Source organism: Hyperoodon ampullatus, assembly GCF_949752795.1.
Source record: "Hyperoodon ampullatus genome assembly, chromosome: 19".
Classification (NCBI taxonomy): Eukaryota; Metazoa; Chordata; class Mammalia; order Artiodactyla; family Ziphiidae; genus Hyperoodon; species Hyperoodon ampullatus.
This window is the reverse complement of record NC_136932.1, coordinates 56779912-56786106: the sequence shown is the minus strand read 5'-3', so window position 1 is coordinate 56786106 and position 6195 is coordinate 56779912.

Below are 6195 nucleotides of genomic sequence, written 5' to 3'. Positions count from 1 at the left end.
AAACATCTTCTATGGACCAGAAAAAAAAAATTTATACCTAGCTAGAAATTTATAATGTATCCAATGTAAATTCAGTATAAAAGTATTTTTTTAATTTGGTAACTGTTGTCTATATCAGCACTGTCCAATAAAATCATAATGTGAGTCATGGATGCAAGCCACATAAGTTAAATTTTTCTAGTAGCCACATTTTTTAATAGTAAAAAAACAGGTAAAAATTTTAAAATTATATTTTATTTAACATGAAATACGCAAAATATTATTGTTTCAACATGTAATCAAGATAAAGTACTAATTAGATGTTTTACATTCTTTTCTTTTGTACAAGTCTTTAAAACCTGGTGTGTATTTTATACTTGCACATTTCAAGTGCTCAGTCACCACATGTGGCTAGCGGCTACCACACTGAACAGTGTAGGTCCAGATTCTTCCATCTCTCTTGCCACTACCAGAGTCTAGGCTACTGCTACTTCTCACCCAGCCTCCTGCACCAGGCTCCCGAATCGTCTCCCAGCTTCCCTCCCTGTTTGCTGCAATCCATTCTCCATGCAGCAGTAATGATAGTCTGCTTAAAACAGAAATACAAAATATAAATTGGACCTCATCACTTCCCTGCTTACGAATCTCTATCTTCCCACTGGGTTCAGAACAGAATCAGAATCCTGACCGTGCACTACAGGACACTGAGTTATCTGGGGCTGTGGTTCTTTCCAACCCCACTCCAAGCGCACCCCTCCAGCTCATGCCCATCCAGCTACACTTCGTTACTTTCCATTTAACAAGCTCTTTCCCACCCAGGATCTTTGCACATGCTCTTCCTCCCTCTTTCAATGACTGGATTCTTCTCAGTCTTCAGGTTTCAATTTGTAATTTCTCTTGCTCAAGCAAGCCTGTCTTTACCAGCATACTTAATGAAGGTTCCCTGCCACCCCACCACCACGACTCTCTATCTCACAGCAGTCCCCGTAATGGGTAAATGTTGTCTTTGTTTACTTTTAAAAATCTGTCTCCTCCACTGGACCGTAAGCTCTAGGTAAGCTTATGTTACTTTTTTTTTTAATATTGTTTCTAATATTCTCCATTTATTTATGCTTGTTTGTTTGTTTGTTTATTTTCGGCTGTGTTGGGTCTTCGTTGCTGTGCGCAGGCTTTCTCTAGTTGTGGCGAGCTGGGGCTACTCTTCGTTGCGGTGCGCGGGTTTCTCATTGTGGTGGCTTCTCTTGTTGTGGAGCACAGGCTCTAGGCGCAGGGGCTTCAGTAGTTGTGGCTCGCGGGCCCTTAGAGCGCAGGCTCAGTAGGTGTGGCACACGGGCTTAGGTGCTCCGTGGCATGTAGGATCTTCCCAGACCAGGGATTGAATCCGTGTCCCCTGCATTGGCAGGCGGATTCTTAACCACTGCGCCACCAGGGAAATCCCATGTTACTTTTCTAATTTAAAAAAAAAAAAGAAAGAGAGAAAGAAAAGGGAACCTTGGGTGGACAGGAGAAGTGAGACTGGAGAAAGCCTGTATCCCACCCTGGGATGCTGGTTCAAGGTCTCAGGTGGAGAGGGCTCCTCAGGTGTGATACTGGCAGGGTCATTCAAATGCCTTTCAGGTGGGCTCTGGAGATATCATCTCAAAAGGGGGAACTATAGAAAAACTGAAAGAGCAAGGTAACCTGATTGTGAGTGTCACTCTGGTGGGGAGAATTCTCTTCTACCTGCCTATGCTCCTTTCTAGGGAAAGTGTCAGCCAGATCAATTAGGTGAGTCAACAGGGCTCACAGTAGAAGACACAATTCCCAAAAAATCCACAAGGTGGCAGAGTAGGGAGAAGAACCTGGGACAACAAAGGTCAGGGGAAAGACACTTCAGGCCACCGACATTCACCATTCCAGAAGTTGCCAAGAATACCGGGGAATCCACTGGAGGTGGAGAGAGGTGGCACTGCAGTGCCTCAGACTATTCTCCTAGGATTTTTATTGATCTGAAGGTCCCCATCAGATACTGAGCTATGGGAAAGCTACACTACCAATTTGACAACATTTAAGAATGTATAAAGGAAGAGTGCTACCACCCATATCACAGCACCCTGACATAACTGATATTTTCATTCATGTGGGTTTCCCATCTCTTTTAAAAAGAAATTCTTAAATGTTTAAAGATCAGTGATAAAGCCGACACCATCAAGTTCTCAACACCATCACACTGCATACTCTTTCAATAGGATAAGACAGTGATTTCAAATTCTGTGAGCTAAAGAAACTTCAGAAACAAAAGAACATCTTTTTTTTTTTTCCTATAGAAAGCTGCTGAATCTGTCTCAAGAGAATTATAATGTGTCCACATTCTTTAGGCCCAGAGCCAATAAAATAAATTCTAACATTCCTTTTTGCAGTTGTTTTCTTTTTTATTATTAGTTTTTTTGGCTCCCTTTCCCACTAGACTATAAACTCTATATTTTTACCATGTACATATAATTGTTGTATACTATTCATAACAGTACCTCCATAAATCTCATGTGTACCTACCCACACGTTAATTTACAGGCACACTGTGTGGGCAGATGTTAGGTTTGGGTTAGGCAGATTGAATTATTAGCACCAGCTCTTCACCATCACCACTGCACTCTATGCTCTTCACCATATGACTTTGCAGTCCTGCCCCGTAACTTTGGGCCCAACCACGTGACTTGCTCTGGACAATGGGATGGTAGCAGACATGACACAAACAGAGGCAGGAAATGTGTTTGCAGAGTTAGGTGTACCCTCTTGCATTCTGCAGCCACTGCTACAAAAAGAGCTTCCCCCTGACAGCTGCCATCCTTCAAGCTGGGTCTCAGAATTAACTCACATGAAAAGTGTCTGCATAGATGTACAGCCTCCAGCAGACCCACCCAGCCCAGCCCAGCCTCACTCAGCTGACCTCCAGCTACCAACACCTGTAGCAGAGCCTCCCATTAACCTGCAGACCCTTAAGACTAAATGATTATTTCAAGTCACTGAGCTAGGAGCACTTTGTTACACAGCACTACTCTGACAACAGATAACTGATACAGGGGGTATAATGGGATGGTCAGCTTGTCCAAATCTGGGTGCTTTTGGGTCTAAGTTAATAATAGGGTCCTGCCAGATGCTTCATTCAAAAGTGAATGAATATCTGCTGTGTGGGCTGCATGATATAATGGTCCAGATTGTGGGCTGCAGAGTTATCAATAGAGCTGGGCTTGAATCCTGGCTCTGAAACTTATTATCTGTGTCACACTGAAGCTGTGTGACATTGGGCACATTTCTTTACTATCCAAGTCACTGTTTACTCACTATTGAAAAAGAATAATAATTATAATAAAACTTAATCTTAAGGTGTTTTGAGACTTAAAAGAGAAAGTGTATGTAAAGTACTTGACAGGTATAGTAACTAATACCTGGAAACTATTGTTATTACTGTTTTATTATTATTCCTCCTTCTCTGTGAAATCACTCTTCTTTATATTTGCATACCCTCCCCATTCTCAGACACATGATAGAAAGCCTGTAAAAAAATTTTTAATGACCAAATGATATCGAGATTAACCAAACACATCTTAAGATAATTTTATATACTGTTGAAATAAAACTACATCTTTATTAGAAAATAAAATATGGCCCCTTTTAAGTGTGAGTTGCTTTCCCCCGCTCTGTCTCCACACCCCACGCCCTGAGTTTCCTTTCACGTGTCCTCAGTCCTGCTACACAAACACACACCTTCCTCTTTAGAGCAGCAATACAATGGTAAGACGGTTTAGCCTTGGACAGGGCCCTTTCCGGCCTGCTGCATGTTTCCCCGAGCAGGCTATAATTTCTGCTCTGGGCCAGGACATTGGCCTCAACTTACATCTGCCCAGCAGGTAAGGATGGCCAAGGTCTCACCAGGTCCCTGACAGCTATTGCCAGGCTTCTCTCCAGCCTAAACAGGAATGACCACGGCATTGGCAAAGGTGTAGGAATGTAAGATGGTACAAATAAACACATGAGGGATGAAGCATGGACTGAATAACTCGTGAAACCACCTCTAAGGTTACTGTTATACTTCATTGAGGAAAATGGCTAAGCCTGTAACTGGAAGAGAAAAGCTCCAATTCTTCTGGAGAAAAAAATACTGAAATATATGTTGTTTTTCTCTGTGGGATTTCAGCTGGGATGACAAGCTTGAGGGATTAAGAGATACTCTAACAGCGGTTCTCAAACCTTAAGGTGCCTAAGAGTCACCGGGAGGATCATCAGACATCTGAGAAAGCCTCTGACCCGGAAGATGAAGACAAAAGAAACTACAGGAAAAAGCAACTTGAGGCAATCACAGATCAGGCAAGGAGAGGAAGGAAAAAATAACTAACAGTATCCTCCAAGAGATGAGAGAAAAATTTTGCTCCCATGAAGCATGAATAGGATGCTGTAAAAAAGTAAGACTCAGAAAACAAATCAACAAAAAAGTTCTTAGAAATTAAAAACTCAACAAAAAGATTCAAAAATGAAGCTATGAAAATCTTTTAGAATATTAGAGCAAAAATGAGATTCAAAAAAAACTGAGAAAAAATATTTAAACAGAGGACTTTTTTTTTTTTTTTTTTTTTTTTTTGCGTTACGCGGGCCTCTCACTGCTGAGACCTCTCCTGTTGCGGAGCACAGGCTCCGGACGCGCAGCCTCAGCGGCCACTGCTCACGGGCCCAGCCGCTCCGCGGCATGTGGGATCTTCCCGGACCGGGGCACGAACCCGCGTCCCCTGCATCGTCAGGCGGACTCCCAACCACTGCGCCACCAGGGAAGCCCTAAACAGAGGACATTTATCCAAAGGATTTGTAAACTTATGTCCACACAAAAACCTGCACACAGATGTCTCTAGGAGCTTTACTCATAATTGCCAAAACTTGGAAGCTACCAAGATGTCCTTCAGAGGTAAATGGATAAATAAACTGTGGTCCATCCAGACAGTGGAATATCATTCAGCACAAAAAGAAATGAACTATCAAACCATGAAAAGACACGGAGGAAACTTAAATGCACATTCCTAAGTGAAAACAGCCAATCTGAAAAGGCTACACACAGTATGAATCCAATGATATGACATTCTGGAAAAGGTAAACCTATGGAGACAGTAAGAGGATCAGTGGTTACCAGGGGTGAGGGTCTAGGGAGAAAGGGATAACCAGAACCCAGATGATTTGTGGGCACTTCAGAGACTGAAGCTGGGGTGCAGTGAGCCATTACAAACAGGGCTAATAAATCCTTCTTGTTAGGCATGTTTCAACAGTCCTGGCACTCTGGGAGAGCTGGGGCTCTTCGCACAGTGCTTGGCACATAGTAAGCCCTCAGCTTCCTGTTTAATAAGTAACTAGCGGGAGCGCAGGTGACAGCTACCAATTTTTTATTTGGATTGTCCTGTTCTATCAGTACATAACACTCTCAAAACTGCCAGTTTTCTCCCTTACAACTTTCAAAACTGCGCCAGCTCCCACCTCCACCAGTGAGGCTGGAAATCACAGAAAAGGTTTATACTGTGTAAATCATTCACGCTAGGACTCTCGCTGATTACAGACGCAGAAGGCTCAACCATCCATCCTCTCTAACGCCCCCACCTAATTATTACTCCGCCCACTGTTCTCCCTAAGCCGAGCCCACGGGGGCCGCCCTTCCCATCAAGCTCCTCCCCCTCCCCAAGGCCCTGCCGCCTCAGGCCTCTCGGCCTCCCGGTCGCACCTCATACTCAGTCCAGCCGCCGAATTCTAGCCGCAGGCCCCGCTCTCGCCCGCGGCTCCAGTGGACCCGGGCAGCTCCAGTAGCGTCCGCACGCCCCCGCAGGCTTCCTGGCAGCGCGAGGGTGGGAAGAAGGCCCGAAGCCCGGCCCCCGGAGCCGCGCCACCGCCCCAGGCTAGGTAGGGCCGGAGAGGCGGGCGGGGCCGGAGAGGCGGGCGGGGCCGGGGCCCTGGCCCCCGAGGCCTCGCGAGAGGGGCGGGGCTGCGCGGTGGGCGGGGGCGGGCCTGAGGGAGGCCGCGGGGGCCCAGGAGTAGCAGGACGCGTGTGTTTGCTAGGCGTGGGCTAACGGTTACGGGCGCTAGCCGGCTCCGTGCGGCCCACGCGCGCCGTCGCGCCCGAACAGTGGGCGCCGCGCCGGCCTTTCCGTGGGGGCAGCCTGTACATTGTGATTGCGCCTTTCCCCGTGCCGGGCGAGGTGAGGAGGC